General features: G+C 40.5%; 1 pseudogene; it reads right to left on the bottom strand.

Annotated features, from left to right (window-relative positions):
* Positions 1–1,633: 1,633 nt before the first annotated feature.
* LOC147028959 (uncharacterized) lies at positions 1,634–3,147 on the bottom strand (annotated as a pseudogene).
* Between the last annotated feature and the right edge of the window lie 3,210 nt (positions 3,148–6,357).

The raw sequence follows: 6,357 nt of genomic DNA, 5'->3' as shown, positions 1-6,357 counted from the left end.
CGATCTGTCAAGCCAATCTGGAGAAGAAGATTTTTTTTATAGGTTTTAGGGTAAATCCAATATGCCTGCCAAACCATGTGACCGACGGTGTCATATGTGTAACTTTTGTTCCTCATGGATAGGCGATCATACCTTTAAAGTTTGGCCTCGATCTGTTGGGCCACTTCAGAGAGGAAGATTTTTGAAGTTTTTTTTTAATTTTTAAAACAACATGGCTGCCAAATCATGCGACCGATGACATCATAAAATAATTTTTTTGGATTGCCTGGACTGGACTATTATATTATTTTCGACTATTTTATCCCTTTATCACCCTCAAAAATTTTCATACTGATCAGACGTAGTGTTCTACATATGCAATTATGACATCATAACGAAGGCAAATATGATGTCATAAGTAAATCACACTTGAGGAGTACTTTCCGTGTGCTATGTTTAATTTTTTTCTTTGGTGGGGTTTCAGAGATACAGTGGTCCAAATTTTTCCCATTTTTCCAACATGGCTGCCACACCATGTCAAAAAGAATCAATAAAACATTCTACATGAGTAGTCGCTGCTATGGTGAAAATTTCGTTTCAATCTGACAAGCGATGCAGAAATAAACACTAACGTTCTGTGCAGACAAACAGACAGACAGACAAATGAAAAATTACTCATGGAGAGACAACTTGGCAAACAGCGCAAAGTAGAATGGCACTCAGTAGAGCGCTTACCTCTGCCAGGTGGAACAGTTCACACTTTGTATTCCATTGATGAGCTGGATCTTCTTTTTCTTCTTTCAGCTGCTCCCGTTAGGGGTCGCCACAGCGGATCATCCGTATGATCTGCATAGTGATTTGGCACATGTTTTACGTCGAATGCCCTTCCTGACGCAACCCTGGTCACCTCTTACGACACAGGGATATGGTACACCTATTTTAACTGGGGTATACACCGGCCCAGTACACTGGTACTCACTTTGCCGACCTTGGAAGGATGACAGGCTGAGTCAACCCCCTGGTGTATTAATTCAGTGGCCCAACGGGGCTTGAACTCAGGACCTTTTGGATCCCAAGCCGCTGCCCTAACCACTGTGCCAACACCAGGATATCCATTGATGGGCTGGATCCGAAACCAAAAAACAATCAGTCCATATTAATGGTGTAAACTCCAAGATGGCCGTCACAGAATCGTCAAAATCCATAAATCGATATATTTTCAGTAATAGACCAGATAGAAACATGAATAAAATGTATTTTTACATGTTTTCAGATCCAGGGAATCCATTGAAATAATTATTTGTTTGAAAAAAAATTCAAGAAAAAAAGATGGCAGCCATATTTGACTAAATATGGCTCAATATCACCATTTTTAAACACTTTCTTGCATGTGCATTATTATATATTGTGGGCAGATAGAAAGTACTTCTAAAGGTGATTTAAATGTCATACGACGATGACACTATGACATTTTTGTTTTAAATTTTTCACAAGTGCAGCTACACAGATCTGTACAAGTGAGTCCAAGTTTTGCACATTTACAACTATTACAGTTAAGCACAGATCTGCATTTTCACTTTATCAGTGCTGTGCAGGCTTCGGCAGCTTCAGGTTTTGTCATCCAAACCGGATTCCAATGATTATCCTGGATTGTTCAACCCCAACCTTTTGGCTCAGGAACAGCTGGCCGAGTTTGATCACTTGTTGACAAAATACCAGCTTGGAGGACTACTCTCTTGGTCTGCTGTAGAAAAGCTTCCTTTGTTGGTAAAATGTTTTCAAGGCTCCTACTTTTTTGGAGAATATTTCCCTCCTTGCATTGTTCACATTGTCATCAGTGCTGGTTTTGTCACACATGACGATTCTCAAATGCTCCGAATGATTGAAATGCTCAGAATCTGCTTCAACTTCCTCAAATGGGTGATTTTGTATAAACAGAAAGGCATCTGGAACCAAAGGGTAGCTCTTCCATGCTTGCCATGCCATTTTTTTCCCTTTCTTGAAGAAAGCAGATGGGGTATCACATCGAGTGAATGCATTGAATATAGGAAGTGCCTATGATGTCCTTTTTCCCATGGTGGAACAGATTGAATTGATACTGCTGTGGGAGAAAATAATTATATTAATGTACTCTCAATTATAATTGTTGCTGGTGTTTTATAAATTTAATTTTTATGCTGTAATGTCAGTTATGCTTCCTTTTAACCAAGAGTCTTTTGACCTAAATGTTGATACAAGGAATGTCTTGCTATGGAACAAAGTGACCTGGTTGATAACACCAGCTTTTGCCATGATTACATCATTCGCTTTTCACCTAGGAGACACGTATTGCATTTTGGAGTTCTTTGCCTAAGTCTTATCAGCCCCCCTCCACTCTCCCCCCTCCCAAAAAAAATGACTATTTTAACAGCCATTTTTCCCTGCTGTGCAGGGGTTGGGCTTTTTCTTGAGGCAATGTTTTTATGGTCGGATGCCCTTCCTGATGCCAACCCTGGTCACCTCTTATGACACACAGGGATATGGTACACCTCTTCTAACCGGGGCATACACTGGGACCAGTACACTGGTACTCATTTCGCCGACCTCGGAAGGATGACAGGCTGAGTCAACCCCCTGGTGTTAATTCAGCAGCCAATGGGGCTTAAACTCAGGACACTGGGATCCCAAGCCACCACCCTAACCACTAAGCCAATACCAGGCTTACCCTCCACTCCCCCAAAAGCATATAAATGCCAGAAAATGTAATCTTTTTTAGTGCAAATCATTGAAGATGTTTACCATCTCGGTGGCTTGTACTCCTTGGTACCAAGTAAAAAAAATTAAATTATCTGATGTAATGTAGTTTCCGTTGTGGACAGTGAATTAATTGTGGCTGTCATTTGAGTAACAGGATTAACATCGAGTCGGTGAAAACGTAATAAATCAAATTCCACGTTAACTAGAAAATTCTACAACACTGCACAGACAATAGTCCTTGCCAACACCAAATGCTACCCAGAGGTTAATTTCAGGATAAAGCTGTTGCAGATGAAATAATTGGACTATCAGAATGACTAAAATATCAGTATCGACAGTCTGAACCAGGATTTTCTTAGCTCCTTCAAGAAGTGCATGTACATTGTGGACTACAATTCTTGTATCTGCCTCCTCTTGTGCGTAGTCTGGCATTTTCTGCCCAGTAGTTTTTGAGACAACTTCAACACCCTTCATGATGAAAATGGATTCAGCCTCTGGCCTCAGTGAGGGAGCCTCGTGAATGGTGGAGTCCAATGGGCCGACCACATGCTTCGTGGTTGCAGCAGGTTGATCGGCATCTCAAGAAGATGGGGATGGGCCAGGCATCTGTCTGGGGGATGGCCAGACGGAAGCCCCTGGTGTACCGGTGGAAAGTGGATGCAGTGATACGCTGCTCTGGCGCATGCTCCCATACCTGATCTGACCTGACCATTGTCGATATTTTTCACAGTCTATGTCAGATCGGCAAAATAGCTCTGATTTGTTTATTGAATCAAGTGGGAAGTCTTTCCATTTCAATGGTATCTTTTTGTGGGATGAACTTTAGACAGATGCCATGGCCTCTTTTATCCCTTGTTGATGCTTTGATACTGTGTGGCACATGCTGGTCTCAGGCGACATCTACTCTGCCAGTAACATGGTGTGGCACACATTCAAGTAATGATGAGAATACAGTCTGCATAATCTCTGAAAATAGTAGCAGTGGCAGTCGGTAGAGTGTGCACGAATGCTGCCTCAACCAAAGATTTTGCAACCAAACATGTCAGGAATTCTATTTTGCTCATTTGTGTCAAAGAATCTCATGAAGTTCGATGTAGTGCCTGTCTGAAGTTTAGCATAGTCAGATAGACCAGCGGAATATGTCTGATTATCATGGGAGTAGAACATGTCCAGATCACCACCTCTTTACTGAAGATGTAGAGATGACCAAAAAGGTTTGCATAATTCTGGGCAGAAACAAGCTGCTTTGCTTTGGGGTTGATCTTTGGTTTACAATGCCTTCAGAAAGTATTCACACCGCTCGACGTTTGTCACATTTTGTTGTGTTACAGCCTGAATTCAAAATGGATTGAATTTTAATTTTTTGGTCACTAATCGACACAAAATACCCCGGAATGACAAAGTGAAAACATATTTTTAGAAATGTTTACAAGTTAATTGAAAGTGAAAATCTAAAATGTCTCGTGTCAATAAGTATTGAACACCCTGAGTCAAAACTTTGTCAAAGTGCCTTTGGCAGTGATTACAGCTTTGAGTCTTCTTGAGTATGTCTCTGCACATCTGGATTTGGGGATTTTCTCCTATTCTTCCTTGCAGATTTGTTCAAGCTCTGTAAAATTGGATGGGGAGTGTCAATGAACAGCAATCTTCAAGTCTTTCCACATATTCTCAATGGAATTCAAGTCTGGGCTTTGGCTGGGCCACTCAAGGACTTTCGCATTCTTATTAAGAGGCCACTCCAGTGTTGCTTTGGCTGTGTGCTTGGGGTCATTGTCATGTTAGAACATAAATCTTTGTCACAATCTCAGGTGTTTTGCAGTCTGAACGAGGTTATCCTCAAGGATTTGCCTGCATTTGACTCCATTCATTGTGCCCTCTATCCTTACAAGTCTCCAAGTCCCTGCTGGTGAAAAGCATCCCCATAGTATGATGCTGCCACCACGATATTTCACGGAAGGGGTGGTGTTATATGGGTGATGAACTGTACTCGGTTTCTGCCAGATGTAGCACTTTTCATTCAGGTCAAATAGTTAAATTTCCAACTCATCAGATCACAGAATATTTTGCCACATGCTTTCAGAGTCTTTTCTTTCACGTGCCTTTTTACAATCTCCAGGTGTACTGCCATATGCCTTTTTTTTTTAGGAGTGGCTTCAATCTGGCCCCTATCCCATAAAGGCTGGATTTGTGAAGTACTGCCGAGATTGTTGTCCTTCTAGCAGGTTCTCCCATCTCAGCCAAGGAACTCTGTAGTTCTGTCAGAGTGGTCATTGGGTTTTTGGTCACCTCCTTCAGCAAGGTCTTTGCCCGATTTCTCAGTTTGTTTGCATGGCCAGCTCGAGGAAGAATCTGGGTCATTCCATATTCTTTCCCTTTCCCAATGATGGAGCTCACAATGCTCTTGGGAACATTCAACACTCAAGAAATTATTACGTTCCCCACATCTATACCTCGTCAGAATTCTTTCTTGGAGTTCTATGGATAGTTCCTTGGACTTCATGGTGAAGTTTCTGCTCTGACATACACTGTCAACTTTGGGACATAATAGAGAAAGGTGTATTTCTTTCTAAACCATGTCCAATCAATTGAATTGGCCACAGGTGGACTCCAATCAAGTTATAGAGACGTCTCAAGGATAATGAAAGGAAATTGGATGCACCTGAGCTCAATTTTAAATATCATAGCAAAAGGGTTGAATACTTATTGTCCCAAGACGTTTCAGCTTTTCATTTTTAATTAATTTGTGGAAATTTCTAAAAACATGTTTTCACTTTGTCATTATGGGGTATTTTGTGTAGATCGGTGACAAAAAATTTAAATTTAATCCATTTTAGATTCAGGCTGTAACACAAAAAAAATGTGACAAAAGTTGAGGGATGAGAATACTTTCTGAAGACACTGTATTTGTCTTGAGCAATGATAAGTTGTATCGTTTAATTTACTCATGAATATACTTTGTTCTGAAACCTCTGGTATTGGGATACACCAAGATTCTCAAAATTGCGAATGGTGGAAACCACGAGTTGATCAGCACATTCTTGTGTATGCAACACAAGAAGCTCTGAAGTCATCTAGTAATGGATTCCCATATCCATTCATTGTTTCAGTGAGTCTGTTCACTTGATGTTGGAATGACGTCTGTATTGAAATGCCTTCCTCGTGATGTTGGTAGTTGATTTCTTCATCATTGGATGGCAAGTACTCATTTTCAAAGCTCGTCATGAGTCGGGCTTGTTCAGGACCCACCAAAAATCATCCATCTCCTCCTGAACAAATGTTGATTTCAATAGATTCCGTGTATCTGAAAACATACACAAAAAACATTTTATTCATGTTTCTATCTGGTCTAGTACCAAAAATATGACGATTTATGGATTTTAACGAGTCCATGGCAGCCATCCTGAATTTTACACCCTTAATATAGACTGATTATTTGGAGAATGGGATTTTTTTTATCTTTATACCCATAACTACTCATTAAAAAAAATTTCCACTTTTGTCACTCTTGTAACGATTTCATCATTTTATGGCGGTAAGCCACCTGACTATATTATTGAAATGAGATGGCCTTTGGCCCAGTGGGAAATCACCTGAGCTCAATTTGAACTGTCATAGCAAAGGGGTTGAATACTTTTTGATGTG

The sequence above is a fragment of the Eptatretus burgeri genome, chromosome 4 (assembly GCF_056783735.1).
Source record: "Eptatretus burgeri isolate ZD-2024b chromosome 4, Ebu_testis_v1, whole genome shotgun sequence".
Lineage (NCBI taxonomy): Eukaryota > Metazoa > Chordata > Myxini > Myxiniformes > Myxinidae > Eptatretus > Eptatretus burgeri.
This window is presented reverse-complemented; position numbering and strand designations above follow the sequence as displayed.